Here is a 24,536-nt window from a genome sequence, read left to right on the forward strand (position 1 = left end):
CAGAGACCCCCAATTCTAACAATTACCTATTTACTTCAGTGTCAATGAGGTGTGTGCTGGTGTATGTGTGTGAGTGTCTTTTAGCCTGTGTGTTTGCTTGTGGTTGCATGTTTGTGTGCGTCTGTTTGAATATCTGTTTGTGGGTGTTAGTTTGTTTCTATTTGTATTTATGTGTTTGTGTGCACCATTGTGGGTAGTTAGGTGTCTGTGTGTTCATGTTTGGTGTGTGTGTTTGTGGGTCTGTGCATCTCTTTGTATGTGTATTTCTTTGTGGGAGCACTCTTTTATGTCTTTACCAGTGTACTTAACCTCTTCCTTAGAAGATATAAATATTCTTTTAATTAGGTATTCCCCATGCCTGCCCTATACATTAAATAAGAAACAATTCTTGGACACAAAATTTGAAAGTAGCAATGAAACAGCAATTAGTATGAGGTATGTTGTTCAATCACAACCTCATCGTTGTATTATATTACAGAAATCATTATGCAGTACCTACAATGTGCCCAGAGGAAAGGAGGGAGGTGGGGTAGGTAAAGTGGTTTTTTGAGGATTGAGGGTTTAGTGAGAAGAATTTAAAGATCTAGTGAGGTCACAGATTTCATCATTTGACATCACATATGCATTTGTTACTAAGCCACATGCAGAAACAATAAAAACCTATGCCATATATTGAAACACAATAATTATAGTCTGTTGTTCATGGGTAGGTGAAGAAGAAAGTCGATGTTTCGACCCCTTATAGATGTAGGTTTATTTGCCACCTTACTACAGGATCTTCCTCAGGACTGGGGTAAGTGACGTGGGTTAAAAAAGAAGAGGGGCACCTGAAATCAATGAAACAAAAATTAAGCTAAAGGAAAACGCACCTATTCAAACATGGGCGTAAATAATTGCCAATATTTACCAACGACCCACCCAAATCCGGTGGCACTTGTTCTACGAAAAGGATGGGCCGATAGGCTCTTCGTGGGACAGGGAGAGCACGATTTCACCTAACGAATAAGGTGTATCCATAAGTGGCACATCAAAGGGTGCCATAGGTTAAAATAAAGGAGTTAAACATTAGTCAAAACCGTAGTGTGTAAAAAAAGGGGGGCGTATACACGCGCCACACTGCTAAGACACATTACACTGTCTTCCTTAAGTCACATTATGTACACAGTTAATCAATATCCTAAGAATGGAAAAGAAGAATGCCAAAACCCATCTGGACAAACACAGCCCAAATTCTCAAAACACACCACAATGAAGTACCTCCTCGAATGTTAGTCAAACCTTCCGGCTTCGTGTTATTAGAATGGACATGGAAGATATACTTCTAGCTACTGAATGGTAGCGTTAACATTTGTTAAAATAGATTGCATAACAGTAAAATACCTTTAGTAGATACCAACGTCATTAAATTCATATGACAGTACCAGCATGTGACAATCATTATTGGCAACGATAATTATTGTGAAATACATTAAGAAGACAAGTCTGCATACGGTTAAAATATGAGATTAAACGGAGAAATCAATAGGAAGAATAAAGTGCAAGTGCATAGCTTATTCCATAATCTATATTGAGGTGCCGGGTTTTTAGAGACCCGGTGGTGCCAGGGAATCACACCTGAAGACCTCTAGGTTCTCCCTGTTCTGGACTTACAGAAACACGGAGTCTTCTAGTTGAAGTCAGAGATCGAGTTTTATTGGCTGCAACCAAGTAACATGTGTCCTAGAAGTACGACAACACGGGCCGTAAGTTCTCAGGAGACTGTTCGTTTTTACAGAACGAGACTTCTCCTTATATACACAAATAACGGCTGCAGGCAAGAATTCTTAAGTTTACGATATGGCAATACAAATATTTCCACAATAATACAAAGAGCGAAGTCATGCTGGTCAGCACATATTTCAGATGTCCAGTTTGTGATGGATTACCCCGCCAGATCCAGAACTCCCATCAGATATCGATGAAATGCCAATAAGGTCGAGCCCCCTCCCATCATAAATCGGGTCATAAACAAGAATCATGGACAGGTGTGTGTGTGTATGGAAAACAGGGTTTGTATGCAGTGAAGGGTTTATGACATGTTGTGCTTTGATGATATCGGGCTCGGCCACTGGGCGAGGAGCTGCCCAAACAGGCTTGGCTGGAGGCAGTGGAGTCAGCTCGGCCAGGTCATGGGGGAGTCAGCTACAAAGGACGTGTCCTTTTAGATCAAGCTCGGCTTTAATCAATTGACTTATATGAGGGCAATTAATTTTTGAAAGATAAGGGATGCACACCGTTTTTATCAACAGTTTTTTCATCTTCATAGTCTTTAAATTCCTGGTAGCGTGCAGATTGGTATGTGGCATGCCCAGATGCCACCAGGTACGACCTAGGTATATACAAATGGGACATGTTCATGCCCCAGCCAAATGCACAGCTGTACACCGCCCTTGCGGCATTCAAAACTTGAACCATTTTTTGTAATTTTCATTCATAAAGTATTCCTCATTTCTCCAATTTTTTATCTGATATATTCTTATTCCATCCAAAATATCCACGTGTGTTTTTGGCCTTTTTTCAAGTTTCTTATATTTATTGTGTGCCCATCCGGACTTCTTCAATAAATACGATTAGTGCCAGGCTCATCATTAGGCAGTGTTTATTCCATAAAAACCCAATACATTTCGGGCGGCGCAGCGCCCTTCTTCGGGGGTCACTGCCGAGTTGATTAAAAAAGCTTCACCCTTTCACCACGTTAAAATCAACCCCGATCACCTGCATACTTATCCACCTACGGAACCTGTATGAGGGCAAGCCATAAGATGGATGCCGTTTACAAAATGGAGTCTGCGGGTTCGAGACGCAAATCAAGATTTGAGGGTGTTAGCATCGCTTAATTATGACGCAAATGCAGGGGGATGATGTCCTAATCATTACCGGTTCGTAGATACCAAATTCGTCATGATACAACGGTATTTTATAACACGAGTGTTGGACCCCCAGGCTGGTGAACCGGAGGGGTCCAGAATTGCAGTACCACAATATACACAATGTTGACAATACTATTTACATGTGCAAATATCGCAAAATGTGCAAAATAAAGCAAATGTCAATAAACTGTATATATTACATGTGTGCAAAGTATGCTGATTGTTCTCCTCCTAAGGCTCAATATTTCTATTGAAGCCCCAATCTCTAATTTTATAATCAGACTTTGTCAGTACATGATACCGTTGTACCCTTCTACTCACACTGGTAGTTAATCAAGTTTAGTGCCTCAAGGTTAAATTCCACTCATATGTGCTGACCGGGGTTCCACTATTTGTAATTTTTAAACGATATGATCCTAGTACATGCTACTGTATTTAAAGAGTGATTACCACAACCAAAATAATAAATAAACCAATGCTTAAGAGTGCAAAATAAATGTATGAAGTCATTATTTATGGCGTATCTGTAAGCAGCTGCTTAAGTCGGTCATATATCTAGGATACCTATTATGTCGCAGCCACTTCATGGCGCATGCACATGCATCACCCGGCCGGGTGTCCCTCGCGCATGACTACCATGAAGAGGAGACATGAATTGGTTCAGGGCAAGCAAGTATAGAGATCCTCCGTGATGTTAAGGCCTATATATAGTGAGAGAGAGAGAAAAAAAGAGAGAGATATTTTCACTGAAAAAACAAAGGTTACAGGGACGCTATACGTAGGAAATAGCATCGAAAACCTTAGAAATACACGAAACAAAACAAAGGTTAGAGAGACGGTTACTTAGGTTCAGATTTTACACACACAAAACCATAGAAGCTGAGCAGTTACAGTTACCTGGCAAACTATAACTTACATTCCCCACAATGCACTGCTTATGAAGCGGGCAGAGAAACACATGAAAACATTGCTCCTGCCCGTAGAGCGCAGGATTTTAAGCTGCTCCCTATGGGTAGGAACAATACTGGCTCCCGCTGGCGTCACAGGGACTGTGGGACCCCCCCGGCCCTCAACAATAATCATGTGGGTGCCCTGGGTGGGCTCAAGGCCACCCACCCTTTACCGGCAGGGCCATTTTTGTAAATCTTTCATTATTTGTGGTCAAGGCATATGCATGGTAAAGACTTGCGTGGTAACGGTGTTACGTGGTGAAGGCATATGCATGGTAAAGACTTGCGTGGTAACAGTGTTATGTGGTAAAGGCATATGCATGGTAAAGAATTGCGTGGTAACGGTGTTACGTGGTAAAGGCATATCAATGGTAAAGAATTGCATGGTAACGGTGTTACGTGGTAAAGGCATTTGTTGGAATGTATGACATTATTATTAGTCTATTCCTGCACTATCTCTTGTCTTGAAACTAAACCCTGGGCCTTGATAAACAGGACACAGACAGCCCCCCAAAAAAGTGTAAAAGCACATGTAGTGGGAATGTTATGTCACATTTTCATCACATGCCATTTTCCCAGTGTATAGTACAATTTCTCCAGTTTTGCCCGGATAAATGGTGCTATGAACCTTATAGCACTACTCGCCACCATGTTTAGAGGGTGGCGCCGTGGCCAGGGCGACTGATACTGTAACCTGGGATCACGGTTTGATCCCCAGTGCCGGCGGCAGATTAGCCCAGCTTGCTTAATCTTCCCAACAGCCCCCAGCACCTGGAAACCCTTACGGGTGATTGCTCGTGATTTACAAATGTGGATTATTATTACTATCCATTTCTCTTCCTACCTTGGAAAGAGAGTTACTCCCTCATTTTGTTGAAGTGAAACTCTAACTGTTTCCAGTGTCAGAAAGAGTCAGATTGGAGTCTGTGAATTCTCACTTATTCATCAACACAAATGAGGGGAGAGGGCCAATACTGTTCAAACTCCAATACCCCAGGCCCCCTAGTGCAAACCAATGATCCCACAAGAGGGGTATATAGAGTTCACAACAGAGACACAACAAAGGAATATTATCAATACTGTTTAAACTCCAATACCCCAGGCCCCCTAGTGCAAACCAATGATCCCACAAGAGGGGTATATAGAGTTCACAACAGAGACACAACAAAGGAATATTATCAATACTGTTTAAACTCCAATACCCCAGGCCCCCTAGTGCAAACCAATGATCCCACAAGAGGGGTATATAGAGTTCACAACAGAGACACAACAAAGGAATATTATCAATACTGTTTAAACTCCAATACCCCAGGCCCCCTAGTGCAAACCAATGATCCCACAAGAGGGGTATATAGAGTTCACAACAGAGACACAACAAAGGAATATTATCAATACTGTTTAAACTCCAATACCCCAGGCCCCCTAGTGCAAACCAATGATCCCACAAGAGGGGTATATAGAGTTCACAACAGAGACACAACAAAGGAATATTATCAATACTGTTTAAACTCCAATACCCCAGGCCCCCTAGTGCAAACCAATGATCCCACAAGAGGGGTATATAGAGTTCACAACAGAGACACAACAAAGGAATATTATCAATACTGTTTAAACTCCAATACCCCAGGCCCCCTAGTGCAAACCAATGATCCCACAAGAGGGGTATATAGAGTTCACAACAGAGACACAACAAAGGAATATTATCAATACTGTTTAAACTCCAATACCCCAGGCCCCCTAGTGCAAACCAATGATCCCACAAGAGGGGTATATAGAGTTCACAACAGAGACACAACAAAGGAATATTATCAATACTGTTCAAACTCCAATACCCCAGGCCCCCTAGTGCAAACCAATGATCCCACAAGAGGGGTATATAGAGTTCACAACAGAGACACAACAAAGGAATATTATCAATACTGTTTAAACTCCAATACCCCAGGCCCCCTAGTGCAAACCAATGATCCCACAAGAGGGGTATATAGAGTTCACAACAGAGACACAACAAAGGAATATTATCAATACTGTTTAAACTCCAATACCCCAGGCCCCCTAGTGCAAACCAATGATCCCACAAGAGGGGTATATAGAGTACACAACAGAGACACAACAAAGGAATATTATCAATACTGTTCAAACTCCAATACCCCAGGCCCCCTAGTGCAAACCAATGATCCCACAAGAGGGGTATATAGAGTTCACAACAGAGACACAACAAAGGAATATTATCAATACTGTTTAAACTCCAATACCCCAGGCCCCCTAGTGCAAACCAATGATCCCACAAGAGGGGTATATAGAGTTCACAACAGAGACACAACAAAGGAATATTATCAATACTGTTTAAACTCCAATACCCCAGGCCCCCTAGTGCAAACCAATGATCCCACAAGAGGGGTATATAGAGTTCACAACAGAGACACAACAAAGGAATATTATCAATACTGTTTAAACTCCAATACCCCAGGCCCCCTAGTGCAAACCAATGATCCCACAAGAGGGGTATATAGAGTTCACAACAGAGACACAACAAAGGAATATTATCAATACTGTTTAAACTCCAATACCCCAGGCCCCCTAGTGCAAACCAATGATCCCACAAGAGGGGTATATAGAGTACACAACAGAGACACAACAAATGAAAATTATCCAATTTGGAAAAACTGCCCTCACTCACATACCAAGGTATGTGACATGCTTCATCATAGGGCCTGCTACAGACGCCCTGGTGTAGCCACATCCAGGGCGGAGCATTAGGGAGGGGGAAAAAATAATAAATTCCACACTACGAGACGTACAACTAAATAAGTCAATACGTACAACGAGTAACACACATAAGTAATAGAATGTGCAGTGAACACCTGGTGGATTAACTGATAGTGCGACAAAAAAGTGCAGTAAGGATGTGATTAAAACTGATTAAGGGTGCCAATAGAAAGAATTACTTTATTAGACGCAGTTTGATACCCCTATCAGGATTAAAAGTAAGAAAAGGATGGGAAAATGTCTTATTGAGAAAATGAGGCTCCTCAAGACTTCCCTCCTACCACTGCTGAGGTCAACATGTTTCGACCGCTTGAATTGTGCCTCGAAAGGTCACCTCGGTCTTCTTCAGGACTGTTGCGATCAGAACCACTTATCGCCCTGCCGTAATTCGGTCACAGGGCTTCCAGACTAGAGTAGGTCTAGCAGATCCGTACTCCTCCAGATCTTCTGATCATTCAGTGGAGATTAGACCCCATAATGCGGGAAAAACATTCACGAGTTTATGTAATACACAAACTCGATCTGGTGTCCGCCAGGAGGGTCTCCCTAAGAACACAACCGTTCTCTGGGGCTAGCCATGTCAAAAGTTCCTGTACCTTGGAGCACCGTCAGTGAAGCATGTCACTTACCTTGGTATGTGAGTGAGGGCAGTTTATCCAAATTGGAAAATATTCCTTTGTTGTGTCTCTGTTGTGTACTCTATATACCCCTCTTGTGGGATCATTGGTTTGCACTAGGGGGCCTGGGGTATTGGAGTTTAAACAGTATTGATAATATTCCTTTGTTGTGTCTCTGTTGTGAACTCTATATACCCCTCTTGTGGGATCATTGGTTTGCACTAGGGGGCCTGGGGTATTGGAGTTTAAACAGTATTGATAATATTCCTTTGTTGTGTCTCTGTTGTGAACTCTATATACCCCTCTTGTGGGATCATTGGTTTGCACTAGGGGGCCTGGGGTATTGGAGTTTAAACAGTATTGATAATATTCCTTTGTTGTGTCTCTGTTGTGAACTCTATATACCCCTCTTGTGGGATCATTGGTTTGCACTAGGGGGCCTGGGGTATTGGAGTTTAAACAGTATTGATAATATTCCTTTGTTGTGTCTCTGTTGTGAACTCTATATACCCCTCTTGTGGGATCATTGGTTTGCACTAGGGGGCCTGGGGTATTGGAGTTTAAACAGTATTGATAATATTCCTTTGTTGTGTCTCTGTTGTGAACTCTATATACCCCTCTTGTGGGATCATTGGTTTGCACTAGGGGGCCTGGGGTATTGGAGTTTAAACAGTATTGATAATATTCCTTTGTTGTGTCTCTGTTGTGAACTCTATATACCCCTCTTGTGGGATCATTGGTTTGCACTAGGGGGCCTGGGGTATTGGAGTTTAAACAGTATTGATAATATTCCTTTGTTGTGTCTCTGTTGTGAACTCTATATACCCCTCTTGTGGGATCATTGGTTTGCACTAGGGGGCCTGGGGTATTGGAGTTTAAACAGTATTGATAATATTCCTTTGTTGTGTCTCTGTTGTGAACTCTATATACCCCTCTTGTGGGATCATTGGTTTGCACTAGGGGGCCTGGGGTATTGGAGTTTAAACAGTATTGATAATATTCCTTTGTTGTGTCTCTGTTGTGAACTCTATATACCCCTCTTGTGGGATCATTGGTTTGCACTAGGGGGCCTGGGGTATTGGAGTTTAAACAGTATTGATAATATTCCTTTGTTGTGTCTCTGTTGTGAACTCTATATACCCCTCTTGTGGGATCATTGGTTTGCACTAGGGGGCCTGGGGTATTGGAGTTTAAACAGTATTGATAATATTCCTTTGTTGTGTCTCTGTTGTGAACTCTATATACCCCTCTTGTGGGATCATTGGTTTGCACTAGGGGGCCTGGGGTATTGGAGTTTGAACAGTATTGATAATATTCCTTTGTTGTGTCTCTGTTGTGAACTCTATATACCCCTCTTGTGGGATCATTGGTTTGCACTAGGGGGCCTGGGGTATTGGAGTTTGAACAGTATTGATAATATTCCTTTGTTGTGTCTCTGTTGTGAACTCTATATACCCCTCTTGTGGGATCATTGGTTTGCACTAGGGGGCCTGGGGTATTGGAGTTTAAACAGTATTGATAATTTTCCTTTGTTGTGTCTCTGTTGTGAACTCTACCCCTCTTGTGGGATCAATTCTCACTTATTCACAAGTAAGCGTTCATTCACAAACTGAACGGGCGAAGCATGCGTGCGCTGCATTTACTAGTGTGTGATTCTACACATGCAAAACATGTACACCTGGCAGCTATCATCTGACTAGTTTTGTTTTCAAACATTGTTGAAAGAGCTGCTTAGCCCTAAAAACGTCAACTCTTTGTGCATAAATGAGATAAGCTGTAAACAACTCTTCAGGTGACACAGACAAGCTCCCTGACACCAAGAGAGAACCCGTAATAACGGTTATTCACAGGCCCTGGGGAAACCCCTAGACCTGCTCATCATGAGACCCATCTCCCTCCTAAACGCTCATGCTAAACTATTCACAGGCATTCTGGCACACAACATAGTCCATTTAATTTCAAAATGCATGAAGATCCTTCCGACAAGACTCAGCATAATTTATACAAATTAATAAACTGTACAGGATTCTACACAGTACACACAACAGATACATTATTTTTTTTAAAACAAATGCGTCATACATGATCAATTCAATCGGGCAGACTATTTCTAATCCTAACAACAGCTTTTAAAAATCCTACCACAAATAAAATACATTCAAGGTGAAGCAGCTGTAGATAAAGGAGAGCTGGGCGGACTTGGGAACATTTCAATTTTTTAAAAAGAGGAAATAAAAAATATCGACGTGGTCCCACATAAAAATTACAGAACAACATGAAGTGAAGCAGATCCTGCAGAGACTCTGTGGCTACCTTTTGGTACTGCTAATAACAAATGTGAAAAGTGTAACCGGAATCTTGTCAATAGAAAACGTTCCTGAGTAGAGATGGGGAACGTGAGATAGGGCTCAATACACTTTTGGCCTGATAAAGTTTCAACACTGCCGCCACTGGCCGCTTGCCCATTTTAGAGGCAAAATTATTTGCCCTGGTAACCGCCCCCCTTTTTTCCCTGGAGGAGAAGGCCCCATTGGAGGGTGTTGTCAAACAACACCCCCAGATAACAAGAGGATCGAGTTATTGGGACCTTTGCATTACCTGCTCTAAAAGGGTACTGGGTCTTGGTATTACAGTGTAGATCTTCCAAAAAGTTAACCTGGTTATCCTCCATCCCCATGGGCCTCATGGCCCTCCACAGCTTCCCCTGGTTAACACAATCGAAGTCTGAGGAGAGGTCCACGAAGGCCATGTAGATTGAACCCTGGCGCGCCATCGTGTTCTTTTCTGTAATAAGATAAAGGTTTAGGCACTGGGCTACAGTGGAGTGACCAGGGCGAAAGCCATACTGTATATCTGCCATGATCTTATTTTTTTTAGCCCACACTGAGAGTCTTTCCAAAATTACCCCACCTACCACTTTCACAACAGAATCCAGAAGAGAGATTGGTCTGTAGCATGTAGTGCAGTTGCGATCTCCCTTCTTAAAAACTGGGACGATCGTAGAAACTCCCCAGGATTTTAGGCACCCAGACTTGGCCGCGGCATTAATTATTGCTTGCAGAACCGGGCCCCAGAGGCTGGGATTAGGTTTGTATAGGTCCGGGGGAATGCCATCCGGCCCGGTTGCTTTATTGCATGTAAGACCTGCAATACCCTTTTCCACCTCGACTAGCTCAAATATTAATGGCACGTTACCAATAATTGTAGGCTGAGACATGTCCATGTCCTGTGAGACACTGAAAATATCCTTAAAATGGGAAACCCATTGATCTTCCGTTAAGTTAGTTGTTACATCGCCGCCCGAGAGTTCTCAAACAATGGTTGATTAATTATACCCCAGAGTTTAGAGCTGTTCCCCAGGGTACTTGCCTCCAACGGGTCCCTCCACACCCCGGCTTTAATTTCACTTTTGCGAGCAGCCAGAGCTTTTTTATACTCGTGGCGGCAAACACCAATTAAGTCTTTGTTTCTCAGGACCATTTTTAAGGCTTTCTTTAATCTCCCCCCTGCCTTAGAACAATTTGAATCAAACCATCTTGGGACTGTCAGTTTAGAGTTAGTAACCGGGGCGCTCAAAATGTCTCCTATCTTGAAGATAATGGAGGCAAACGAATTAAGGATAACATTTGTTCAATACCTGGTGTCACGCAAGAAGTTAGTTTTACAGAGCATGACTCCTGCACCTTGCTTTCGAATATATCTGGATTAACCTGGCGCCATCTCAGGCGACGGCGCCCGTCCGTCAAACTTACTTGAGCTGGCACGGGCACCCTCGTTTGTATGGCCAACGGCCCACCACCAATTGACACACACACAGGGTTGTGGTCGCTTAAAAGTGCCCTCAATTATTTCATACCCCTGAAATCGATAAAGGATACCAGAGGAGATCAAAATATAATCCACAAAGGAGCCACACCTTCCTCCTCTAAAAGAGGGAATAATTTGCGTGCTCAAAGGGGACGCAAGAGAAATAGATGGAACCAGATCAAAGTCATCTAGAAGGTTATTTAGCTCCTCCCCCTGGTATGTATGTTCAAAATGAAAGCCCCTCATTCTTGCACATCCCAATTCTGATGTAGCAGTTGTTAAAGGGTCACCAGAAGGGTGGACATTAAAATCTCCCATAACCATTCATTTCTGTAATGGCCTCTAGCTTCCCTCAAAGTAAAACCCAACAGAGCAATCAAGCTTCTATATCGGGTTGTATCTGGGGAGTTATAAAAATTAACAATTCCAAGGCTTTCAGTTCCCTTCCCCAAAACAATTACTTGGGTATTTGTCCCGGATGATGGTATGAAATGAATCCTGCTAGACACTGCTAAAGAGATGAAGATAGCCAATCCACCCTTTGCTCTACCACTCAAAGATGGGAATGAGGGACGTAAAAGACTTTATAGCCCTCCAAGTATAAATCACTGGCCACCAACCAAGTTTCTTGAAGACAAATCACAGTGAATTGTCTAACAAATTGAAGGAACAGGGGGTCCCTAACTTTACTAGACAAACCAGCAACGTTCCACGATAGAATGTTGTAAATACCATTATGTGGGGGTAACATATTAACAGGGGTCAGCGATATGGTCTCAGTATAATCTCCAGTTAGCCCAGACTGGGCCCCACCTGTCAGCATGGTAGTTTGTTTGAGGGGTACAGGGGAAACCCCGTGCTGTAAACTATTTCCCTCACCCTCCATGAAGGCAGGAAGTCAATCACAGTCATCCAATCTGAATAAGGCTGTGAGTCTATTTGAAAGTTCCAGCCCTGTGAAATTCGGGTACAATTGACCCCTTGTAGGATGTAAAATGTCCCCTCTCCCGTTGGATGATAAACTATCTAATCTATGAGCGTGACCCCATTAACTATAGCCCTGTCTGGGGGATCTTTATAGAAATAAAACAGGGGGAAGCACTCGAATTCCTGAGTCACCAAGGAGTACTTTCGAGTAGGTATCCCTAACGATGCATTCAACAATAAATGGGCTGTTACAATTTACAACAATGCAATCATCCACCCCCTGTTTCCTAGACTTCCCTATCCAATCTACTCGGGGGCCATGATTCTATTTCGTTCTATAATGGGTGTCAACAAAGTATTATTGGATAATCAGTGGGTTGCCTTGTTTTTTAGCTGCGTAAAGTTCACTCTAGAACCCGCAGGTAGGGGTGGCACATTACACAAGACTATCACCAAGGGGGTCGATTGGGGGTGTGGGTGAATAACTTTGTGATTACCAAGTCTGCTTTTGCCCAGCGCGGGCTGATCCTGCTTTGCCTGAGTTAGATCGAGCTGTGACGGACCGGGAGCATGAGCATCTGTAACATGATTTGGCCCCTGCTTGTTTGTAACTACTCTTAATGGGACATTAGAAGTTGTAACCCTGCTGTCTGTACTATCAAGTTGATCTCTATTTATAGGGCAAAATTGGTTCACTGGTCCCTTCGTGTGTGGAAGACTGGGATTTACTGGGTCCCTTGAAGGCATAATGGGTGGTTTACCCTGTTCCAGTAATAGTTTTTCCATAACTATCAACTTTTCCCATACTGGGGCCAGCTTCTCATCCATTAAACTGCCCAAGGCTTTTATTAAGGTATCCTGAAGTTGCTGCAATACGCTATTCCCCAGTAAGAGAGATGATGTGGGGTTCTTCAGACCAGGTTTGGAAGGTATGTTTAGTTTGGCTTTTTTTGCAGGACCCCCAGTGAGCTTTGACCCCCAGTTTTATTACGTGTTGTATTACTTCGATCTCTGCACTCCTCGGGTTTTTACTTACAGCCTATTGTTTCTGATGATATATCAGGGGATCGCCGGTCTGCAGGACCCACCATCGGTAACATATTGCTTACCTGGTTACAAAGGTTACAACCGGGGAAAGCACAGGGGGATTTATTTCCGGGAAGGATATGTCTTGAGAATTCCCAGACTCCGACCCAGCACAAAGTAACTGGGACCCACCCAAAACCTCTATAGCGGTCTCATTTACTTTGTTTATCTCACCAGGTATAAGAGGGACGCTTGTGGAGGGTGATTTAGATAACCGTCTGTTAACCAGACTATTTCTTTATCAAGGGCAGAGGCCGCTCTTAACAGATATGCGTCCATCGTGGAAACATTCGCCCTTGTTACACATTTAAGGCTGTCCTCCTTCTGTGCAATCTTCCACCTCCCAATATCACACTCCCTAACCTTAATAAGCCAATATGTTAAAGAAAGAAGGAGCACGCGTACCTTCGCCCTATGCTAGCTATCTTCTTATCAAACCACTAATTCACCTTGTAGACACAATCGTTTAAATGCAAAGTAAGTACCCAAAACCAATAAAGCAAAACAGATGCAAGGAAAAAAAACGGAAAAGTCACAGTCAATGTCCAAAGCGGACTAAATAGAGAAATGAGTCTCGGTGGATTAATGACCTGCAAAGAGGGTAGGCCTGGCATCTTCTGGCTCCAGACGGCCCCAGACGGCCCACCCTTGTCCCGGGCTTCTCCCGGCGGGCACCATCGCAGCGGATGTGACAAGATCTTTTATGCAGCGGTTGGCGGTGCTCAGCCCCAGCACAGGTGATAGCAGATGGTATGTCTCCTTTGAGTCCTTCACAGCACCTCGGGCGTTACTCCCCAACACAGAACAGGCAAAGGGTTGACTTCACGCTTCTCTTTCCTCTGCTTTCGTTTATTTGTTCCCCTGTGAAATGGATCCAATAATCAGAAAAAATACTTTTGCTGCAAATGTCGTCTTTCTCTGATGTTTTTCTATTCCAAAGTACAGCCTAATCCAAGGAGTGGAGAGGTGCAGTAGGGACGAGTCTGAACAATATGCTGCCGTTGGGGGTCCAGTAGTCCGGTAGTCTGTTGAGTCGGTTGAGGTTGGAGACCTTAGAAAATGTCCTAATTCCCAGCGGGCTCTCCTATCTGTGGTAACACCTCAGTTGTCCCCGGGCCCACCGACCACACTCACAGGCCGCACCCAGTCTTAGACCATTCATAATGGCTTTATGACTGCAAGCCACAGCAGTGGTGAGATAATACTGTGCCGTTAATAAAATGTGTACTTCCCAACACTGAAACGACACTGGTCACAATGTCCGCCAATGGTCCGATTTATATTTAGGCGGATGGTTTATTCTGTCATAAATGTGTCAGGTGTCCCGTCCACCCTATTAAAAATGCATTATATCCTCTGGCATTTGTAATAAAGCGGACGGGATCTGTTATGTTTGACAAAATACCTGTCCGAAAAGCACTCAATTAGACCATATGTCTGCAGCAAGTGTTGTAGAAGGAGCAAGAGCCAGCTTTATAGGAAGAGGGCCTAGAAGCAGATATAGTCCCCGAGTCACTGAAGCACCTACCAGTTCACTTCCTCTGTTTATACCTCATCAGCACCTACATGTGCACCTGCTCTGTTTGTACCTCATAGGTACCTATATGTGTACCTCATCTGTTTATACCTCACAAGCACCCACCTGTGCACTCTCTCTGTTTATAGTTAATAGGCCCCTTCCTGTGCACCTCCTCAGTTAGTACCTCCCAGGTGAGCTTCTGAAATGAAGCGTGTGAGCTCCGTACTGCCAACCACGGCCTCTTGACTATCAGGCCATTATCTGCATCGGCTGTGTGCATGCTTCAAGTGTGTCCCCTGCCACAGCTAACAATGAACCCTGTAGAGTGAGTACACAGACCGAGGGGATTAGGGGAGCTGAAGGACATGGAATGAGGTAAACCTGGATAAAAGAAAGATGGGAATGGAGAAATGAGACTTCACCCGTGGACAACAGACATTCCCTCTCGCTCTGCCAAAGCCCTGTTGAGTCACAAAGTAGCATCCTGGCCTTCAGACAGACAACAATAAGTTAAATATCATGGAAAACAGGAACATGGAAAGCAATTATTCATATGCACACATCTGTTGGATGCTTGATATTTCAGATATATTATTGCTTGTGATGGATTCTCTATAAGGAATAAATGACTGATATCATTGCATGATACATTTCATGAATTAATATTTGTTTGTTTTATCTGTGTGTACAATATAAAGACAGGCCATTGCAATAAATCCCTCATTCTGTTTTACTGAAAACCATGGAAGGAGCTGCTGATTGAAATACAACAGGATCTTAACTTTAAATACGTTAGGAAGAACTAAAGTCTTACTTTTTAGGTCGAGCTTAGCGCATCGCACATGTGCTGCTCTATGGGAGACTTCTCCGTGTGGGTCTGACTCCTCCTACACCTTGGATTGGCCTTTGCGTGTGTCTTTCAATAATGAAAGCACGCAAATGGCAAAAGGCGGGTGCATGTCCCACCTCTTCTCCAAAGGTTCACTCCCATTTTGCTCTCTTGAGTGAACTGCGGAGTGCAGGGTGGCAGCTGCATTCCTCATCGTGGATTAGGTTACTAATTAAACACACCACGGTCGCTTTCACTTTAGTGGCCGTGCTTGTTTAATTTCCTGTTGCATTGCTCCCGCCCCCACTCGTTGTCCGTGTTCACAATGCTCCCATTCCCCCTCCCTTTGTCCGCATTTCCATTTTTCCCGCCCCCTACCCACTTGCGGCAACCCGTAAGGTAACCACCCTCCCATTGTCCATGTTCACCAGGCTCCCGCAGCCCCCGCTGTCCGCATACACTTTGCTCCCGCCCCCCTCCTTTGTCTATGTTAAACATGCCTACCGTGGTCTGCATTATTTTTATTTCTGCCCCCCTCCCCACTTGTGGTGGCCCATGAGGTGCTCCCTGCGGCACACCAATGTTTGTTAAAAAGCTGAACAGAGTCAGCAAAAGCATTGGCAAAGCCAAAAGGCGGGACCTATTGGCTTTGCCAGTGCTTGTCTGCCAAGCCGATACACGAGGGGCATTAGTGTTGGGGTAACGGATCCGGTGAAGAGCAGGATGGGGGGAGGGGAAGCACTGGGAAAAGGGATGTCAGAAATCGCAGACTCTGCTGCAGGACCCATCTCTCTCTTTCTTCCCCGAAGGGAGACTGAGCCTCTTTGTTTCGGCACAAGATTTGTCACGGTTGCTGTAAAAGCCTTCCCAAGACGTGCCTGGCATGGTGATCTCTCCCCAGCAGGGGCACTGGTTGCCAGTTTAGCAATTTGCAACATTCATTTAAAAAACAAAAAACGTCAAACTGGAATAAAATCGTGCCAATTCTTGTCTTTGGTGCGCCAAAGGTAAGCCTGTCTGCGCCCGTCCGCGCCTGGACCGCGCCCAGTGCCAGGACCCCTGGGCCCCACAGACACCAGCCCACCCGCCGGATCTACGACGCCACCACCCTCAACGCACTCAACACCGGCCGAATCCCGGGATGCTACCGAGCCACCCCGAGACGAACCCACGGACCCTTCAGCTGCCACGCCTGCAAGTTCACCTGCATCCGGACCTGCCTCGCACCAGCACCCGCCAAGCCTAACACCAGCAGCAACCACCTCAAGTGCATCCTGCTCAACACCCGCTCCGTCCACAGACACGCCATCGAACTCTGGAACCTCCTCGACACCACAGCTCCCGACGTCGCCTTCCTCACGGAAACCTGGATGAACAACTCCTCAGCGCCCGACATCGCCATCGCCATCCCGGAGGGATACAAGATCATCCGGAGAGATCGCGACATCCAGACTGGAGGAGGCATCGCCATCATCCACAGGGACACCATCCACATCACGACCAATACCGACGACACCCTGACTACCGCCGAACACCTACACTTCCAGATCCGCACCGACCCGAAGACCACCCTCAGAGGCACCCTGATCTACCGACCCCCGGGACCACGCACACAATTCAGCGAGGACATCGCCGACTTCGTCAGCCCGCATGCCCTCACCTCCGCTGACTACATCCTCCTGGGGGATATCAACTTCCACCTGGAGAACAACAACGACCGCAACACCATCACCCTGCTCGACAACCTCGCCAACCTCGGACTCAAGCAGCTGGTGTCCACCCCCACCCACCTCGCCGGACACACACTCGACGCCGTCTTCTCATCCAGCAAAGACATAAACTTCAGCCACGCCACTGGACTACACTGGACGGACCACAGCTGCGTCAACTTCACCTTCAGAAGAACGACGATCCACCACCACCAGCAACAGGTTGCTCGAAGAAGCTGGAACAAGATCACAGCCGACCAGCTCGCCGCCTCCCTGAGCCAGCACCCTCCCGCCAGCTCAGCGAACCCCAGCCAGGCCGCCGACAACCTCGCGAAGTGGATCAGCAACTGCGCGGACGAACTCGCTCCACTGAGGACCCCGCCCAGCAGACCCGGCAGCAAGAAGGCCCCATGGTTCACCGACGAACTCAAGAGCTCCAAGAAGAACTGCCGAGCCCTCGAGAAAGCCTGGAGAAGGGAGCCAACACCGGACAACATGACCACCCTCAAGCTTGCCACCCGGAAGCACCACCAACTGATCCGTGCCACCAAGAAAACTGCATTCAAAGACCGGCTGGACAACAACGCACACAACTGCAAGGAACTCTTCAACATCGTGAAAGAGCTCTCCAACCCCAACGCCGAAAACAACGACATCACCCCATCACAAGACCTCTGCAACTCCCTCGCCTCCTACTTCCACAACAAGATCGCGGACATACACAACAGCTTCAGCCCTCAACCGACGCACGCCACAACCGAACCACCGCCCCCCACCGCCACCCTCCTCGCCTGGACTCCGATCAGCACCGAAGACACCGTCCGCATGATGAACTCCATCCACTCCGGATCTCCGACCGACCCCTGCCCTCATCACATCTTCAACAAGGCCGACGCTGTCATCGCACCCCACCTGCGGGACATCATCAACACCTCCTTCAACACCGCCACCTTCCCGGAGAGCTGGAAGCACGCCGAACTCAGCGCCCTACTAAAGAAACCAACAGCGGACCCCACCAAACTCAAAAATTACCGCCCCATCTCGCTCCTCCCGTTTCCAGCCAAAGTCATCGAGAAGACCGTCAACAAACAGCTGGCCGCCTTCCTCGAGACGAATGGATCCCTCAACCCTTCACAGTCTGGCTTCCGAGCCAACCACAGCACCGAGACCGCCCTCATCGCTGCCACCGATGACATCCCAGCCCTGATGGACAACGGAGAAACAGCGGCCCTCATCCTTCTAGACCTCTCCGCGGCATTCAACACTGTCTGCCACCGCACCCTAGTGCAGCGCCTCAGCAACGTCGGAATCCAGGAGAAGGCACTGGAATGGATCATCTCCTTCCTCGACGGAAGAACACAGAGAGTCCGTCTACCACCGTACAAGTCAGAGGCCACCGAAGTCATCTGCGGCGTCCCTCAAGGATCTTCGCTGAGCCCCACCCTCTTCAACGTCTACATGAGCCCCCTCGCGGCCATCGCACGCCAACACAACCTCAACATCATCTCCTACGCTGACGACACCCAGCTGATCCTTTCCCTGACCAACGACCCCGCCGCCGCCAGAGCCAACCTTCACGAGGGGATGAAAGACGTAGCCGAGTGGATGAAGACCAGCCGCCTGAAACTGAACTCAGACAAGACGGAATTCCTCATCCTGGGCGCCTCGCCCTCCGCCTGGGACGACTCCTGGTGGCCCCCCGCCCTGGGCACCGCACCCAAACCGACAGACCACGCACGCAACCTGGGCTTCATCCTGGACTCCTCCCTCTCCATGACCAGACAAGTCAACGCCGTCTCCTCGTCATGCTTCAACATCCTGCGCATGCTACGGAAGATCTTTCGGTGGATCCCCACCGAGACCAGAAAGACGGTCACCCAGGCCCTCGTCACCAGCCGACTGGACTACGGCAACGCCCTCTACGCCGGAACCACCGCCAAGCTCCAGAAGAGACTCCAGCGGATCCAGAACACCTCAGCCAGACTCATCCTTGACATCCCACGACACAGCCACATCTCCGGACATCTGAGAGACTTGCATTGGCTCCCCGTCAACAAAAGAATCACCTTCCGTCTCCTCACCCACGCACACAAAGCCCTACACGATCAAGGCCCGAGCTACCTCAACAACCGAATCAACTTCTACGCTCCCAAACGCCATCTACGATCAGCCAGTCACGCCCTCGCCGCCGTCCCCCGCATCCGAAGAACGACAACAGGAGGAAGGTCCTTCTCCTACCTGGCCGCCAAGACCTGGAACTCCCTCCCATCCGACCTGCGCCTGACCCAAGACCACCTCTCCTTCAGGAAGAAGGTCAAGACCTGGCTGTTCGAGCAGTAGCAGCACCCCCCCCACCCCCCCCCAAGCGCCTTGAGACCCTCCGGGTAAGTAGTGCGCTCTATAAATGTCTTTGATTGATTGATTGATTGGTCTTTCTCATCACAACAACCCCCCCACCCCTCACTAAAGCCCAGATTGTCATGTCCAATGCCCCCCCTGCCCTTCATCCTCGAAAATTAGGACATTCTGTTAAACCCGGGAACAAGACCCACTGCCTGGGGACCTACATCGTTTTCCCAGTTGTCACCTTTTTAAAAATATTTTTCTTTTTGCATCTTTTTTTGTTTAAAGAGATGTGCTTTGTAAAAAAAACTTTATTTATTATTTTTCATCGCTAACATTACAATTAACACTGCCACAGTGCTTTCTGTCACAGTATCCATGATATCATCGATTTAGTCACTCTAGATAATAAAAGAGACGTGCCTCACGTATCTGGTGCAGTGTGCGGGGGCTCTGCTTGGGCAGCCTGAGGAGCGGGGGCAGACTCTGGCTGGCAGATCAGGGGCCCGCATGCTCCTTCTTCACTGCCTATTTGCATGAGTGTGTATTCATGTGCATGTGTGCGGATATGCTTGGTTCTGTTTGTGGTTGATTTGTTTTGTGCCAGTACGACCCCACATACGGTAGCTTCAAAGATTAGTGCCCAGTCTAAGCAAACCCAACCACTCCCCAAACCCTTTTCTCCTGCATGGCTAAACACTTATTTGGTCCCGTCGGCGAGACCTATTGGCTATGCCAATCCTTGTTTAACTTGCCAGTCAGTTCAGAATCAGGCACTAGTTTAAGGGAGATGGATATAAATTATGCCGATAAAAAATCCACCTCAATCAGGATACTGCTTCAATCTTCCAGGTTAGAAGGACCCAAGAATGCTTGAACCAGGAGGGCTGGGAAAGTGCTGAAGGTGGATTAAGGCCTTGTTACGAGTCTGGTGGGCTTCCAATGGGACCACCTCTGGGGTGGTCCCAGGAAAATCACCAAGCCCTTGTTGAGCCCGCCCACCGGATTATGACTTTAATCCAGGGCGGGTGGTGCAGCGGCAGTCTCATGGCAGTGGCTGTGTTAGGTTCTTTGGTGAGAGCCTGCAGCATGTTCCAGCACTGTATGGCATGCACCATGTTGTGCATAGCACACCATGCAGGAACGAGGGTGCAGTTCCGGGGAGGCACAACATGTGCACCCCGCATTCAACCCCAGGCTCAGAATTGTCAGAAGGCTCTGCTAGGGCCCCTTTACCTGCATATCTGCCTCCCTTTTGGATGCGGTGTCCCCACCATGAAAAGGGCAGTGGCTATGCAAGTCGTAATAGGCTCAGCAGGCCCGTCTTCAGTACCTCCCACGTATTCAGGCCATTTGCGGACGTGGAGGTCTCTTTGCGGTTCCACCACCACACTCATATTACGGCAGTCAGACCAGGATGGTGTCAGTCAGACTGCCACCGCGAGTAAGGCAGTCCTGAGGACCCTTTGGTAGATACTTCCTGTAGTTGACGTAACTGCAATGCTTCCTGCTTCCTCTCTTTTTCATAATCTGTTCTTGTTTACATGAAATGTTGTCCTTGTTTATCTAGCTAAAACTGTATCTGTAGCACGTGAGTGCTCAGTGGCTGCCCTTTCTTTAGTAAGTTACTCTGTGAACAATGGCAAATCACTGCCTTTTCAGAAGTAAATAAGCTGTGACCTGCTCAACAGAACTTTTAGTGAAATATCCATGTATGGTGAAATATTCCTTGTTAAGTTTTAGATATGGTAAAGAAGAGATGTCTATCTTCTACTGCCAGATAAATATTGTGTATTCACATTCCATTACGTTTGCATTTAGTAATTTTACATTTCTTTACATCCAACAGAAAATAAGCCTTAAATGCACGGACTGATTATGAATAATGAAGATAACACATCAAACCTGCAAAAATAGTAAAAAAATAAGGAGCTCAGAAAATATCAGTGAAATCAGAGACAGTCGACAGATCCAGGAAGAAGCAGTCAAAGGCAATTCAGTGAATATATGAGTCTGAGCTCTGCTCTTCCACACCACAAGACGAAGAAATGCCCTCTACAGAATTAAGGCAACAACACTGACAAACCACCTCCTGTATAAACAAGCGTCCAACACCAGCTTTGACCATGAGGTCGGAATGAGAGTTGGAGGAAGGTCTTCTGTCTATTTGGGATCCATAGCTTGGAACAAACTCGCTCTTGAGCTTTGCGCTGTTAGTAACATGACAATGTTTAAAAAAAGATTGAAAACCTGGCTATTTGTCCATGTTTGAAACAACCAGCTTTACTTTCTCTTCAGACCTGTTCTCGGCCCAGGGACACTCTTCGGAGTTTTCTACACTCTTCGGAGTAGCTGTACACATTACAAGTTGCATTACAGTGCTCTCAGTGTATTGTTAACTCTTTCTAGCCAAACCACAGGAACCAGGGAAAAGCACAACAAAGTGGAGCCAAACAACTGAAGGCTAAAGGAAAGAGGGGTTCTGCTCTCTAAAGCACAGAGTATTGTCCCAATTTGCACCGACCAGAAGGAAGACAAATCTTTACCCACAGGCACGCGAAGCCATTATCCAATGTTAGGACGCAATCACCCAGAAAGGCGCCTTACTTTTATTATGAATGTGATAGGTATTTAGTGAGTCTTGTATTTTATTGTTAAATCAGAAATCAAGCATCCAAAATAACACACACATACATGAATGTGAGAATAACGCAAGTGGTTTATCAACCATGTTGACCCTTCAGGAAACACGGTCATGTGATGTAGACAAATATATATCCATCCCAAAGACACTAAGCAAGCAAAAAGAATCATACACATGCAGCGAGAGCTTTAGTTTGTCATCACTACTAAAGCACCATCAGCAAACACACACAGGTGAAAAATCGTGCAATTGCACTGAATGTGTGAAGAACTTTAATCAGTTAGTAATTCTAAAAGATAATCAGCGAACACACACAGGGGAAAAACCATACCATTGCACTGAATGTGTGAAGAGCTTTAGTCAATCATCAATCCTACATAGACATCAGCGAACACACACAGGGGAAAAGCCATACCAATGCACTGAATGTGTAAATAGCTTCAGTCAATTATCAAATCTCCAAATACATCAGAAAACACATACAGGGGAAAAACCATACGATTGCAGTGAATGTGTGAAGAGCTTCCGTCGGTTATCACACCTCCAAACACATCAGCGAACACACACAGGGGAAAAACCATACCATTGCAGTGAATGTGTGAAGAGCTTCAGTCAGTTATCACTCCTCCAAACACATCAGCGAACACACACAGGGGAAAAACCATACCATTGCAGTGAATGTGTGAAGAGCTTCAGTCGGTTAACAGACCTCCGAAGACATCAGCGAACACACACAGGGGAAAAACCATACCATTGTGGTGAATGTGTGAAGAGCTTCAGTCGGTTAGCAGACCTCCAAACACATCAGCGAACACACACAGGGGAAAAACCGTTCCATTGCAATGAATGTATAGAGAGCTTCAGTCAATTATCACACCTCCGCAGACATCAGAGAATACACACAGGGGAAAACCCATACCATTGTAGTGAATGTGTGAAGAGCTTCAATCGGTTAGCAGACCTCCAAAGACATCAGCAAACACACACAGGGGAAAAACCATACCACTGCGGTGAATGTGTGAAGAGCTTCAGTCGGTTAACAGACCTCCGAAGACATCAGCAAACACACACAGGGGAAAAACCATACCATTGCGGTGAATGTGTGAAAAGCTTCAGTCGGTTAGCAGTCCTCCAAAGACATCAGCGAACACACACGGGGGAAAAACCATTCCAATGCAGTGAATGTGTGAAAAGCTTCAGTCGGTTATCAAATCTCCAAACACATCAGCGAACACACACAGGGGAAAAACCTTACCATTGTAGTGAATGTGTGAAGAGCTTCAGTCAGTTAGCAGACCTCCGAAGACATCAGCGAACACACACAGGGGAAAAGCCATACCATTGCAATGAATGTGTGAAGAGCTTCAGTCAGTTAGCAGACCTCCAAAGACATCAGCGAACACACACAGGGGAAAAGCCATACCATTGCAATGAATGTGTGAAGAGCTTCAGTCAATTATCACACTTCCACAAACATCTTTTAATACACAGAGGGGAAAAACCATACCATTGCAGTGAATGTGTAAAAAGCTTCAGTCGGTTTTCACACCTCCAAACACATCAGCGAACACACACAGGGGAGAAACCATACCATTGTGGTGAATGTGTAAAGAGCTTCAGTCAGTTAGCAGACCTCCAAAGACATCAGCGAACACACACAGGGGAAAAACCATTCAAGTGCAGTGAATGTGTGAAGAGCTTTAGTCGATTATCAAACCTACAAAGACATCAGCGAACACATAATGGGGGAAAACATATTTTTGCAGTGACTGTTGCAGGAGTTTTATAGAATCCTTAACATTATGGATTCATCAGCTAAGTCACACAGGGGAAAAGCTATTTAAGTGCAGTGAAGGCATGAAGAGCTTTAGGCAAATGTCATACCTACAAAGACAGTAGTAAGATGTGCAAACACAAAATTGTGAGAGCATCCCTGAGAAGGGCATACCATGGTTCTGTGTAAAAAGACTCCTCAGCAGGTTTCTTTAAGTTTTATGTGTTTTATTATTCCAGAATTGTATTTGTATTCTTCATGATATTCCAATTCATATTAATCTTTATATACTTTCAACATAGTTCATCATTAGAAATCATTATTTCATGATACGCATTTCTGAATACTCAATTGCATTTCGGGCTACCTTGCCCTTTATCAAGGAGTGCTGAAACATAAGGATATAGCAGTCAAAAATCATGCTAGTCATATGAACATAATAAAATCATACTAAAATACGTTATGACAGTATATAAAGATTGATATGAATTGGCATATCATGAAGAATACAAATACAATTCTGGAATAATAAAACACATAAAACTTAAAAAAACCTTCTGAGGAGTCTTTTTACAGAGAACCCATGGTGTGCCCTTCTCAAGGATGCTCTCACAATTTTGTGTTTGCACATCTTACTATTATTATCCGACGTGTGT

General features: G+C 45.7%; 1 pseudogene across 1 annotated transcript in view; it reads left to right on the plus strand.

The window, feature by feature from the left end:
- Nucleotides 1-23,764, plus strand: part of LOC147737209 (uncharacterized) — a 121,199-nt pseudogene extending 97,435 nt beyond the window's left edge. Inside the window, exon 2 of the transcript XR_015295577.1 lies at nt 21,312-23,764. The product of XR_015295577.1 is annotated as an uncharacterized LOC147737209 (transcript). The remainder of the gene's footprint in view (nt 1-21,311) is intronic.
- The last annotated feature ends 772 nt before the right edge of the window (nt 23,765-24,536 follow it).

Source organism: Lissotriton vulgaris, chromosome 1_1, assembly GCF_964263255.1.
Source record: "Lissotriton vulgaris chromosome 1_1, aLisVul1.2, whole genome shotgun sequence".
NCBI classification, from domain to species: Eukaryota; Metazoa; Chordata; class Amphibia; order Caudata; family Salamandridae; genus Lissotriton; species Lissotriton vulgaris.